Genomic DNA, 14891 nt, shown 5'->3' on the forward strand with positions numbered 1-14891 from the left:
GTGGCAGGCTGTGCCGTAGCTGGGCAAGGCGATGCAGTAAAGATGTTCATGCTTGCATCATTGGCCGACATTCGGGGATGAGGCTCAGAAGGTGATCCTGCAGAGAAGGCGGAGGTGGCTGGGTACCCAAATGGGGTAGCAGGGTAATTTATGGGAACATTAGAAGTCCCACTTGACCTGGAGAATAGTTCAGGGAATCCGGGGACGACACTTGGCGGCTCTTTCCCATTGTTCCAGTCATCCAGCATTTCCAACATGCGGAGCCGTAGGATTCTATTTTCCTCCGCAGTTGCGGATTCAGGTGTGAGGACGGCTGAGATTGAGCTCTCCTCAGAGACGGGGACTGTTTGCAATGGAATTTCCGAAGACATTTCCACACTTCCTTTTGACCTGGTGAAGTAAGTGTGAGTACTGCTTCTGGTCCTAACAATAGGTAGTTGAACACCTCTCCTTGATCTCGTGAAGTATGAGTGCGAGGCCAGACTTTCACCAAACCAACCGTCTTTTCAAAAACCCTGGAAAAAAATGCTCAATGACAAACGCACGGTTAATTCTGCAGCAAATAATAGATAGTTAATCTTACGTTGGGCATGATGCACCTATACAGTTAAGTGGATTACTATATGTTTGCTACGAGAGCATGCATCATTCCGGCATTTTTTCTCTTATTAGTTTTTCCCTTTTTTTTTCTTTTCTTTTCTTTTCTCTTTTGTTTTCCTTTTATTTTATTTATTATATATATATATATATATATATATATATATATATATATATATATATATATTTTATTTTTGTAGTAAAAGAAATGCGACCGGATCCGATGAGGATTGCCTACGTATCACGATGCCTACGTGAATCAGATCATTACGTAGTTCGAAAAACACAAATGGACGTAAAAGAAACAACCTCTTCATTGTTGAAATGTTCTATTACAAGCTACATTCTGCAAAAGAAAAAGCAAACTTGGAAAATGAACCTAGACTCAAAATAGACTGAAAATCACCTTGATGAAAGAAAAAACAGGCAGAAGATGCTAAAATACAGATTTGACCTATGAATGCATTATGGTTTTAAAAATTGGTTTCCGCGGGGCATCGTTCGGCCTCGCCGCGGTCCTAGGCGTGAGATCCCTCTCAAGTTGCTCCAGCTCGTGCATAGTCTGCTTGACATAACCCATTACTGCCGAGAGGACGGTAGCGCTGGACATGTTCTCACATCGTAGACATCGTCTGGTGATGGCATGGGCAATGGCCTTGATCCTATCTCTGGTTTGCTTCTTCTCTATGAGTAGGTGCCTTATCTGATCACTGCTCGTCTTGAATACCTGTGAGTCCTGTATGTGCTGATCCCTCAACTGCCGCACTTCTTCCTTCATTTGGGCCAACAAGTCGTAACAGTATCTATTCTCCATTTGGAAATCCCTGGCCTGCTTAACTGCTTTAAACTCAAGTGTAGCCATCTCCCTTTTTATTTTGGAAACAGCCTTCTCGTGATCACGTTTCAATTGGTTCAAACATCGGCGATGCTTATCTACTCTTGTTTCCCACCGTGCCTTGAATTCTGTCATGACCTTTTCGGATTCTTCTAACCTGTCTCGCCATTCCGTGATCTCTCTTTTCAAACCCTTTATCAACCGCTGGTCTGATTGACTTCTGGGTTGCTCATCAAGAGACAATCTCAATTTTTGGACTTGGGCCTTAAGTTCTTCATTCTCTTGGATCAACCTATTCTTTTCGCTTCGATCCGCCGCGATTTGTACGCTGTTATCGAATTTCAAACTATCTATTTGTAGCTTCAAATCGCCAATCTCTGCTCGATAACCCTTCTCTTTTGCTAACCAGTTCCATTGCCCTTGGGATGATTCTACGAAATCTTTGAGATGCGGCCTCTTAGCCGGTCTTTCGTAAGACAGGCTACCTCTAAACCAAGCGTGATATCCTGGGGCGACTTCCCCTTTTGCCGTATCGATCACACAAGTGTTTGCTGTCAGATGTTGGCATTCACTCCAGATTTGGCGAACTTCTTCTTCAGGGAAATGACCGTGCGGACTGATTTCAATCACTTGGGTACTCAAATCTTCATCTTTCGGTACCACTTGGTACCTCCCAAGTTGCCTCAAAACCCGATACGGTGCATAGGGTTGGATACTTTTCAGTCCCATCAACAGAAAGTGAGGCCGGGTTGCCGGCATGTATATGATTTCCTCGATAGGTGACCATCCGAGCGTCCATTGGATTTGGCTGGCAGTGAGAGTTCGGAGAAATGAGGTCCATGATGTGACTCCCTCAGGTAAATTGAGCCCTTTGATTCTCGTGTAGAATTCTCCAATACAAGTTTTCTCTGGCGAACCATAACCCACAAGTGAGGAGCGATGACATAAATGATCGGTCATCCATACTTGCAACAGTAGGTTACATCCTTCGAAGAAGTCACCCCTGGCTCGACAAACAGTGAGAGCCTGGAAAATGTCAGCCATAATCATAGGCGCCAGAGTACTTTTATCTTGGGTAAGCAAAGTACTGACAACCCCAGTTATTCTTAGATCGATGTTGCCGTCCTTCCTTGGGAACACTATAAGACCTAAGAAAGCCGTCATGAAAGCCAATTGCCTGTGTTCGTCCCATTTTTGCCGGTTGCCTTTACTACATAGTTTGAAATCCGGCTTATTGAACCCACCCTCATGACCGTATCTAGCATACATGAGATGGAGACTGCAGAAGCCTTTGGCAAGATCTGGATGGTGAAATGTTCGGGGTATTTTCAGAAAGTCCAAAAATCGGTGTACCGTGACGGCTCTAGGTGCAATCAAGTACTTGAACCTTAACGGAGCTTCATCACCCCCAATGTATCCCGCTATTTCCTCCAGCGTCGGGGTGAGTTCGAAGTCTGAAAAATGGAATACATTGTGCGCCGAGTCCCAGTAAGTGACCAATGATCTGATAATATCACCCCGAGGCTGAATGTCTAGTAAATCCGGGAGATTTTTCAGATATTTCCTCACTTTGCCTTGCCCTTCTTTGCCTAAGTCGTTCCACCATAATCGCAACTCAAAAGGGATCTTGGTCCTTATTGAAAACGATTCATTTTGTATCGTGCTCATCCTGCACATTTATTTAAGGCGATAAACTTTATTAGACTCAAAAATTAAAATTATCTAGATTTTTTGAAAACGGGAGGTTGGACCCGCCGAGGGTTGCCTACGTATCTCACCCCGTGCGAGAATCAAACCGGCGTAGTTCGGTCATATCGCGAATAGAGAAAATCAAATAAACCTAATAATCAAGAATAAGCATTTTTATTGTTTTTGGAGAAAGATAAATACTAAAAATATTTTTTTTGTTTTTTTTTTTGCAATATTTGGACTATTAGTCCGAATTTATAAAAGGGTATTACAAAAGAAACAACACATTTTTTTTTGAATTAATGAGTTTTCCATTTTTTTTTGAAATAAATACCCTCTTTTTTCTTAAAAGAAAAGAAACAAATTTTTATATGTTTTTTTTTAATCAGACTAAAAGGCAACTTTTGGTTTTATTCTTTTTTTTTTAGAAAAAATTCCGATGAGGTTTCGACACTACTTGGACATTGGTTTTATTTTTCCAAAATAAGTAATTATCTCCCTACGCTGCTATTATTTTTTTAGAAACCGATCAACATGCGGCACCGAAGCAAATAAATGCGCAAAACAAATAAGATGCAGCAGGGTGGCCTTTTCATTTCTGGTTGCTTGTCCTAGACGGACCCAACCCCTGTGTTGAGCCCCCTAAGTCAAATGCAACATGATGCAAATAAGCGTTCCTACTAGGGATCCGGCATGAAGTCGAGTTATACTAGGTTTAAACCTTGGTATTTGTTCTAGACTGTGTACCCGAGCGGACAACTCGAGTCGAGGAGGGGCAACTTACCGGGAACCAAAAGGCCGTCCGGCTTCGTAACTTATCCGTCCTCTTTCTTATTTCGGGTATTGACACTAACAGAATAGGGAGTCTCGACCAGCGAGCTTCTCCCCGGAGGTGAAGAGAGAAGGGTTTCGGCACAGTTTATATACAGTTCAGATAATATCAAAGCGGTAAAAGGCAACATTTAGCACGTCATGCAAAAATATGTAATAAAGATCAGATAATAAAGCCGAATATAACAATTATTCTAAGCTCGAACTCTTGAACCCTGAACCAGTGGTTCTGGGTTTTATTCCCCAGCAGAGTCGCCAGAGCTGTCACACCTCCTTTTTGCGCGCCCGCCCCGAAGGGTTAAAATGCGCGGGTGGAGTTTTTTCCAATTTAAGTGACAATATTCGAAATGGGATTATTTATTTAATTCAGAGTCGCCACTTGGGAAAGGTTTGGCTTTTGGTGTCCCAAGTCACCGGTTTATCTTGAATCCCAAATCGAGGAAATTTTCGACTTTTCCGAATGAAGTCTGCGAACCAGAAATTCTAAGTAAGGAATTCTGTTGACCCGAGGGAAGGTGTTAGGCACCCTCGAATCCCGTGGTTCTAGCACGGTCGCTTAAATTGTTATAATGGCTAAATATCTGATTTAAATACATGTTGTGACTTATGTGCTTTTATTAAGTTTTAACCGCTTTTATTATTATCATTTATTTTACAGAATTGCAACGTCGTGAAAATGCATCTCGAACCACGTCACAATCAATGCACCCGTGATTGTCGACACATTTGGACTTCGTTGAGATTTGGATTTGGGTCACATCAATGTGCACCCGAATTTAAGAATGTGATTTAATTAAGCCGCGCCAACAGAGTCTAACGCGTTATTATCTTTGTAGAAGGCCATGAAATTTATTAAATGGCCTATCTTGAATTCTAAATAATTATCATCAGTTGTTGAGGGCCCCGCAATTGTTTTTTTTTTTATTTGGCGAGGCTTGTCTTATTATTTTTAGAAGGGTATCCTACAGTGACTACATTTCTATTATTTTTATTTCCAGAGATAGAAGAAAGGAAAGTGTGTGTGCTAATTGAAGTATATACTTCAGCTTAAACCAAACTCCTGTCAATTTTGATTGATTACTTTTAAAGTAAAAAAAAAGACGTCATGCCTTTTACGAAAATGATTTGGTCGAATAAAAGATTACATATGAGATAGATGAAATGCAATACTTAATCCGAACATTTCTTAATTTGAACTTAACTGAACTTATTTGAACTAGGTTAAAGGATAACTGGCGAAGTAAAATGCTTTAATTTGACAAGGAATCATATACGAGTTAGCGAAATACAACGTTTAATCTGAGCATTTCTTGTATTGAACTTAACCAAACTTATATGGACTAGTCTTACTAAAAAAAAACTAAATGAAACAGAAAACAGTATTGTGTAAAGTCGAAATATGCATACTTATACTAACAGACAATTGTCGAGCTCAAATACAAAGGGGTGAAACTCAGTCGGCTATCAGTATACTCTTTTGAACTATTGAAACATAAGCTAAATCAATTTCCACAAGGCCTGTTAATGTACTATGAATATTACAGCAAATGCTTGAACTTCTTCAACCTTTTTCATTTCATGCTTTCAAACTGTTCCAATTACATCAATATGGGACTTGAAATGTGTACCTGAAAATGCTGAAAGTGCAAAGGAGAAGAAGAAGAAGATGGGAATCAGCAGCAGCAAAAAGGCAGAATTAACAGTAGCAGCAGGACAAAAATGCAGCAGCAATAGCGAGCAAGATAGCAGCAGCAATCAGAACAACACAACAGAAAGGATTTTGTTGCGAGATGGAACTAGAGTTGAAGGAGAAACAACCCGATGAAACAGCACACAGTGTGATACTCCAGACAGTCCAATTCCGGAATATACCAAATGCAGCAGAACACTAACAATAATCTCGATTGAAATTTAGAAGAAAGAACACTGCCTAACGTATTGACAATAAATGAACTTCAGACAAACAAGACCAAGTTTCTGATTTCTTAATCTGTTTTCTCTCTTTCTTGCTCTCTTTCTATTCCTGTCAACTCTCTCTTTTCTTTCTATCTTCACAGTGTGTGTGTGTGTGTTTCTTTCTTTTTTTCAGTGCCTCTAATTCTGTCTCTCTTTTATAAGCCTAAACCTCTGCCCTTTATCAGCCTGTTGGATTAATCAAATACCCCTCCCATGTCCTGCCCCTTTTCAGTTTCACTTAGCTAATTAAGTATTAACCCCATCAATATTCCCTGGCAGGCTTTCCTTTCCTATTTTATTAACTAAAAGCAAGCATGGGCAGTAGAATATATCTGACAGCATATGTTGTCAAACCATTTCTAAATCAAAAAGCCCTTTGTACAGGGACCAGGCTGTGCACAATGCACATGCTGTGCACAAGTGCACATGCCATCAATTCAGATTTTAGTTACAGACCAAGCCTTAGGTTTCTGAAATCATATTAACGGCAATAATTAACAGGACTTGGTTCTTAATTGATTCAGGCAAATGTTCAACAGAAGCAACTCGATTTGTTATTGTTTGGACAGTTGAAACTAATTGACGATACATGTCGACTCGACTATATTAGCATTAACACATACAATCGTAACCAAAAATCAGACATTTAACAGTATCACATAAGGGGTTCATTTTGCAATGTCAAACAAAAAGGCCCAGTAGTCATATGCTTGTCTCAAAGATTAAGCCATGCATGTGTAATGTCATGGGCGGCTTTCCAGCCGTGCCCCATGACCCCTTGGGCGCGCCCCGTGGCGTCCTAGCAAGCCTTCCAATGCCTAGCGCCACGGACGGCCCCGTGGTCTTGGTCGCGCCAAGTGACAAGCGCGCATGTGCCTCTGTCGCCCCACCGATATCCCTCGCCAGCGCCCAACCGCAGGCAGATGCCAACAGCGCCGCGCGCGCAGACAATGCCGCGCGCGCAGATCCTGATGCCAAAGACTATGCTGCCGACAACGGCCATGTTTTCTGCCTTATAGCAAACTAAGTCTTTTTCATTGTAAATATAGAGTAGTTTTATTCCATGTAATTTCATTATGTTTCTCTAGCTTAATCAAGTCTAGTCTTGTAGCTTTGGATTATTTTTTTTAAGCATTATTAAGGGGGACCAAACAATCAAAACTTTCTAGCAAGCAAACAATTCTCTGTACTGGTGTCTCTCCCCCTCGACACCGCATTTCCTTTCTGTAATAGCTTTCATTAATGCAATCAAGCTTTCTTTCATTCTCAATTCTCATTCCTGTTCTCTCAATTTCTCTTGACATTGGTTTTCCCGTACGGCACTGACAATCTAGTCTAGCGTACGGAGGGGACCTCAGTTGGCGGACAGCAACTGCACTGACATCAGTTGCTTAGCCTTACGTCGCCCTTCCAAGGAATCTCAGGAAGGCGCCGCGTAACAGTTGGTATCAGAGCCTAGGCTCGACATCGGACGAGGGAACGCATTGCCATTACCACCATTTCTGACCATGGTGAATCATGGGGACCGCATTGCGGCCCTTGAACAGACGGTTGACGGATTACTGCCCATCATGGATACGGTGCCTGAACTAAGAACCAGCCTAGGGCAAAGGTTGGATGACCTGGACCGCAGGGTGCTCCAGGCCGAAGTTGACATAGAAAACATCAGTCGTGACTCCGAGGGAGATCGACAAACGGCAGCCACAGAGGCAGCCGAAATTTTTGGCAAATTCGAGGGACTCCAACAGGAGCGTGCCGAGGATTTAGCTTACAGGGCACAAGAGGCAGATAGGGTGACTGCCATGCAACAAACTATTGACGACTTGACAGACAAGCTCAATGTTGTCAATGCTGCCTTACAGGGCCTACTGCGAGGCGGTGGAAACCAGGTCGGGGGCGCTGCAAACCCCACCTCCGCGACACAAAAATTGAAAATTCCTGAGCCAAAGCCATACAGTGGAGCTAGGAATGCCAAGGAAGTGGAGAACTTCATTTTTGATGTCGAACAATATTTTGATGCTGTTGGGGGCCTAGAAGAAGCCAAGAAGGTAGCAACTGCTGCCATGTATCTTCAGGGTGATGCTAAACTCTGGTGGCGGGTGAAATACGAAGCTATCAAGGCCGGTGAAGATGCTCTCGAAACATGGGCAGAACTGAAGGCAGCCATCCGCCTACAATTCTTCCCCGAGAATGTTGAATACAATTCAAGGAGAAAGCTACGGGAGCTCCGTCAGACCAAATCTGTGCGGGACTACGTGCGGGAATTCTCCGCGCTCATGCTAAGCATACGCGACATGGGGGACAAAGACAAGCTCTTTACTTTCCTAGAAGGGCTGAAACCTTATGCCCGTATGGAGCTACAAAGGCAACGGGTAGATACCCTGCCCAAGGCGATCCAAGCAGCTGAATGCCTTGGGGACTATCAAATGGAAGCCCGGAAGGATAGGCCTCAACCGCCTACCCGAGCGGGATTCAAAGGGGGCCAGTCTAGCAATGGTGGCCCTAGCAGAAGTGGGGGAGATCGGAGCTCAACCAAACCTAAGGCTCCCTCCACAGGCAGCAACAGTGCTGCATCTAACAACAATGATCGGGGGAGGAAGCCTCCTTCAGGGTGCCGTCATTGTGGCGGACCACATTGGAACAATGAGTGCCCACATGCACAGATGAATGCCCATCAGACTTTTGATGATGGGACAGATGACGATTCAGACGATGCGGATCAGACTGAACCCGTAGGTGCCTTCAATGCAATTGTTGGCTCCATTTCTGAGGCATTAGCAGAGACTAGTGCTGGTATCCGTAAGAAGAAGGACCCATGTCCCGTCACCAAGAAAGGGAAAAAGAAGGCGGATGATGAGACTCCTCTTAAGCACGAGAGGACCTTAATGTTCGTTGAGATGAAGGTGAATGGCAAGCCCATTCGGGCCATGGTAGACACGGGTGCTACCCACAACTACTTAGCCTCGACTCAGGTGGAGCGCCTTGGTCTAGTCGTAGGGAAAGGTAGAGGCCGTGTCAAGGCTATCAACTCACCTCCCCAGCCAGTGGGTGGAATAGCCAAAGAAGTACCGATGAAGCTTGGCCCTTACGAAGGAAAATTCAACTTGCGTGTGGTGATCATAGATGACTTCGAGTTGATAGTTGGATTGGAATTCCTGAGGCAAACCAACACCATGCCTGTACCGTATGCTGACATGTTACTGATGATGGGAGCAAACGGGGCCAAGCCCTGCGTTATCCCGTGCATGCCCATGAAGATGGCCGTTGAAAACATCTCGGCCTTGCAGTTGAAGAAGGGGGTCAAAAGAAACGAACCTACGTTCCTGGCAACCCTCTGCATCGAAGATGTAGAATGCTCCTCGGGTCCCATTCCTGAACCCGTGAAGGAGCTACTACTAGAGTTTGAAGATGTCATGCCACAAGACATGCCAAAGCGACTACCGCCTAGGCGCACTGTGGATCATGAAATTGAGCTGGTGCCGGGCGCGAAGCCACCTGCCCGGGCGCCTTACAGAATGTCACAACCCGAACTCACCGAACTTCGGAGACAATTGACGGAAATGCTAGACACAGGGATTATCGTGCCCTCCAAATCCCCATACGGGTCCCCTGTGCTATTCCAAAAGAAACATGATGGTAGTCTACGACTCTGTGTGGACTATCGGGCTCTAAACAAAATTACTGTGAAGAACAAGTACCCTATTCCGTTAATGGCAGACTTGTTCGATAGACTGGGTGGCGCGACAGTGTTCACCAAAATAGATCTGAAGACAGGTTATTGGCAAGTTCGGATTGCAGAGGGTGATGAGCACAAGACGACCTGTGTGACAAGATATGGCTCGTACGATTTCCTAGTTATGCCATTCGGCTTGACTAACGCCCCAGCTACATTTTGCACTTTGATGAACCAAGTCTTCCGGGAGTACATTGATGAATTCGTGGTGGTCTACTTGGATGACATTGTGGTATATAGCAAAACATTGGAGGAACACCTGATGCACTTGCGGAAGGTCCTAGCTCGATTGCGGGAGCATGAACTATATGCGAAGCTATCTAAGTGCTCCTTTGCTCAAAAGCAAATTGACTTCCTCGGACATGTCATTGGGGAAGGGCGAATCAAGATGGACCAGCAGAAGATTCAGGCAATCACAGATTGGCCGCCACCTAAGGATATCCATGCCTTGAGGGCGTTCCTTGGTCTATGCAATTTCTATCGGCGATTCGTGAAAAACTACTCCCTCATTGCAGTACCATTGACAGAACTCCTCAAGAAGATCACGCCTTGGGAATGGGGACCCAAGCGAGCGGAGGCCTTTAACGCATTGAAAGCGGCTATGTCTAGTAGCCCCGTCTTGGCCCTTCCTGATCTGGCCAAGCCATTCGAAGTACAAACAGATGCATCTGACTATGCCCTCGGTGGCGTCTTGCTACAAGAAGGGCATCCTGTGGCGTACGAGAGCCGGAAGCTAAAAGATGCAGAGCGGCGCTATGCCGCCCATGAGAAAGAATTATTGGCTGTCGTCCACTGCTTGCGCCTCTGGAGGCACTATCTGCTGGGAACCCCGTTCGTGGTCAAGACAGACAACACAGCTGTTAGCCATTTCATGACCCAGCCGAAGTTGAATGGTCGACAGGCCAGGTGGCAGGAACTCCTAGCTGAATTCCACTTCAACCTGGAATACCGAAGTGGGAAGACCAATCATGTTGCTGATGCGCTCAGTCGGAGAGCTGATCTAGCATCAGTGTGCTTACTCGCCACCCTAAGGGGGAGCGAGGTAGCCACCTCCATCAAGGACCAGATACAAGATCTACTCATCAGAGATCCTGCTTCACAGTATTTGGTTGATTTGGTAGGACAAGGCAAGACTCGCCAGTTCTACATGGAAGATGGTTTTCTGAAAGTGAAAGGGAACCGACTTTATGTTCCTAAAGGAGGAGATCTACGAAGGACTCTTCTAGCGGAATGTCATGATACTCTGTGGGCCGGCCATCCCGGTGAAGAACGCACCATGGCGTTACTTCGCCGTGCATATTATTGGCCTCAAATGGCCGATGACGTTGCTCAGTATGTGAAGACTTGTCTAGTATGCCAGAAGGACAAGTCAGACCGCTTAACACAGGCGGGACTTTTGGAACCACTAGCTGTCCCAAAGAGACCTTGGGAAAGTGTTTCCCTGGATTTCATCACCGGATTGCCCAAGGTCGGGGATCTAACAACTATCTTGGTTGTGGTAGATCGGTTTTCCAAATATGCTACCTTTATTGCTGCCCCACAATATATATCAGCAGAAGATACAGCTCGACTCTTCTTCTCTCATGTCGTCAAATATTGGGGCCTACCCAAAGATATTGTTAGTGATCGTGACTCACGCTTCACTAGCAACTTTTGGACCCAACTCTTTAAGTGTCTTGGGTCGAAGCTGAATCACAGCTCAAGTTTTCATCCGCAATCTGATGGCCAGACGGAGCGGTTCAATGGTATGTTGGAGGAATATTTGCGTCATTTTGTAACCGGATCGCAGAAGAATTGGGTGAAGCTTCTGGATGCTGCTCAACTGTGTTTCAATTCACAAAAGAGCTCTAGTACAAACAAAAGCGCTTTTGAAATTGTTACCGGACAGCAACCGCTACTCCCACACACCGTCAATGCACCAAATATGTCTAAATCTCCTCGAGCTGCTAGCTTCTCTAAAGAGTGGAAGCAAAATTTGGAGATAGTGCGGAGCTATCTTGTCAAGGCTCAAAAGCGGATGAAGAGGCATGCTGATCAGAATCGTCGCTTTGTTGAATACCAAGTAGGAGACAAAGTGATGGTCAAAATTCCAAAACGTTACTTATTTGCAGGGGTCCATGACCCTCGCTTATTGCAAAAATATATTGGACCCTTGTCCATTGAAAGGCGTATTGGGAAAGTTGCATACCGGGTGGATACCCCAGCTTGGTGGAAAATTCATCCTGTTTTTCATGTCAGCCTCCTGAAACCTTTTCGGGAAGATACAGAGGATCCTTCAAGGAGCCAGCTCACAATACCCAGTATTCGAGGGCCCAATTCAACCGGGAAGAGGCGTGTTGAAGCTATCCTTGATGATAGAGTGATTCATGCCTCAAGGAAAGATCACCAGGAGTTCTTGGTGAAATGGCAGGGCTGTGATACAGAGGAGAACACTTGGGAGAGGGGAACAAACCTCAAAGCCTACAAGAGCCTAATTGAAGATTATCTTGCAAGTAAGGCGCCGAGGACGTCGCCAACTCAGGTGGGGGAGAATGTCATGGGCGGCTTTCCAGCCGTGCCCCATGACCCCTTGGGCGCGCCCCGTGGCGTCCTAGCAAGCCTTCCAATGCCTAGCGCCACGGACGGCCCCGTGGTCTTGGTCGCGCCAAGTGACAAGCGCGCATGTGCCTCTGTCGCCCCACCGATATCCCTCGCCAGCGCCCAACCGCAGGCAGATGCCAACAGCGCCGCGCGCGCAGACAATGCCGCGCGCGCAGATCCTGATGCCAAAGACTATGCTGCCGACAACGGCCATGTTTTCTGCCTTATAGCAAACTAAGTCTTTTTCATTGTAAATATAGAGTAGTTTTATTCCATGTAATTTCATTATGTTTCTCTAGCTTAATCAAGTCTAGTCTTGTAGCTTTGGATTATTTTTTTTAAGCATTATTAAGGGGGACCAAACAATCAAAACTTTCTAGCAAGCAAACAATTCTCTGTACTGGTGTCTCTCCCCCTCGACACCGCATTTCCTTTCTGTAATAGCTTTCATTAATGCAATCAAGCTTTCTTTCATTCTCAATTCTCATTCCTGTTCTCTCAATTTCTCTTGACATTGGTTTTCCCGTACGGCACTGACAATCTAGTCTAGCGTACGGAGGGGACCTCAGTTGGCGGACAGTAACTGCACTGACATCAGTTGCTTAGCCTTACGTCGCCCTTCCAAGGAATCTCAGGAAGGCGCCGCGTAACAATACACACGCATTATGAAGAAAGAAACTGACTGAATACAGAGGTCCGGCCAAGGTGGACAATAGCAGTTCAAAAACACAAAACAAAAAGTTTGGCCATGCGGACAGGCCTTTAACAACACACAAACATACGAACTGAAATAAAGAAAAGAAAATTAACTCACCTTAAAACAAATCAGAAAAATCTACTGGCGTTTGGACGGACCTTCTTTAAGGTTGAATGGACTTTTAAACGAAGTGTTTCTCGGATGAGAAACACCTCGATTAAGGTCCATTGGGCCTTAATCTCTTCAGTTTGAACAAAGCACGGAACATGCACAGGGAAAACTAGAGTTCAAAAACTTAGATTTGGGATTCGTGTTTCCCTGGTTAGATTCGGACCAAACCAAGTATGGTTTGGTCACGAGGGGGGCCTGGGGAGTGTCTGGTATGATTTCAAGGCAGATCGGTGTAGATTAGGTTCCGACTCGAATCTTCAAATGAAGATTCGAGAAGGCGGGATAGGATTCGAGGTATGTGGTTGGTAGATTTGGGTTCAGGACGTCAAGGGGGTTCTATGGTGTTAAGGGGAAGGTCACCGGCGTTCATGCCGCCGGTTTTCATGGTGGGGGATACTAGGGCGGCTCTAGGGTTTGGGGGTTGTGGTGAGGACGACGAAGGCTGGGGTTTGGATAGGGGGCAGGGTAGTGTTAGGAGTTTATATAGTTAGTGAGCAAATGGATCCTGGCCGTTGGATGAGATGAGATGAAGGGCCAGGATCCTTTGGCTAACCAGGGACGACGTCGTTTCAAGGATAAAGGTTTGGGGTCGGTCCGGGTGAGACGGGTCGGGTTTGTTGGTGGGTTACGGGGAATGTGATCTTGGCCGTTGATCAATTTGAGATCAACGGCCCATATCAGACTGCAGTAAAACGGTGTCGTTTGGAAGGCCCCTGAGGCCAGCTGGTCTGGACCGGGTTTACATGGGGTTTGGGCTGAGTTTGTTTGGGCTTGTTTTGTTTTAAGAACCGGACTGGCCCAAGTCCGAAACTCCTTCTTTTTTTTTCTTTTTAAATCCTTAAAATAATTTGCCAAATAATACCATGTAAACATTGGACAACAATTATCACACAATTAACATTTAATTATACTAAACACTTAATGACAAAATACAATGAAGGACGCACATATTTTATTTTTCTTTTAATAAACAGATTGCGGTTCACACGACATATAGACATATATATTTTTTATATTTATTTTTTGAATAAAACAACCATGGGCAAAATCAACAAATAACTAACAAAAAATGCCACGTAAAAATCCAGCAAATGTACAGTAAAAACCAATTGCTATTATTTTGTTTCTTTTGGAGTGATTGTCGCGTAAAACAAAAATCACGTGCTCACAGTATAAACTAGCATACATTTCTGTTTAAAGATGAACTGTTAGATAGCATGGCTCAACAGTAATGACAGTATGACATAGACAGCATGTTTTGATTTAGTATACATTCAGTTCAGTATAACACTTGTTTGATTTAGTATGACTGTATAACATAGAGTCATGGTAAGCACTTGTATGTATTTTGCCTAGACCACTGAATTGACAAAACTGTGGTACTGGGTCCGGGATAAATGTATCCCAAACAAACTCCCATACAGTCACATTAAGAGTATGGCTATGAATGCCAGTTCTCCTGTCAGTTTATTCGTCCCAATGCAGGTTCGATACTGGGTTTCGGTACAGATTCTTTTCGAAATGATGTAATGATTGTTGAGAAAAACTAATAATCATTTTTGAGTTCAATTAGTAGTAATTTTCCTAATAAAACAGCCGATTTCTTTTATCAATTTCAAATAGGTTAGAGTGTTAAGAATAGAACTTGGAGGTCGTTAAACATAACTCAATATATGTTGTTAGTTTGTTTGCAATCTCACTTAGCGAATTAATAAGCATATTCACTTGTTGAAGACAAAGCATGCGGTAGCCCTCACCTCATGAACAATCAATCAGGTAATCAAACAAGTTTAGGTTCGGCA

Source organism: Nicotiana sylvestris, chromosome 5 (genome assembly GCF_000393655.2).
Source record: "Nicotiana sylvestris chromosome 5, ASM39365v2, whole genome shotgun sequence".
NCBI classification, from domain to species: Eukaryota; Viridiplantae; Streptophyta; class Magnoliopsida; order Solanales; family Solanaceae; genus Nicotiana; species Nicotiana sylvestris.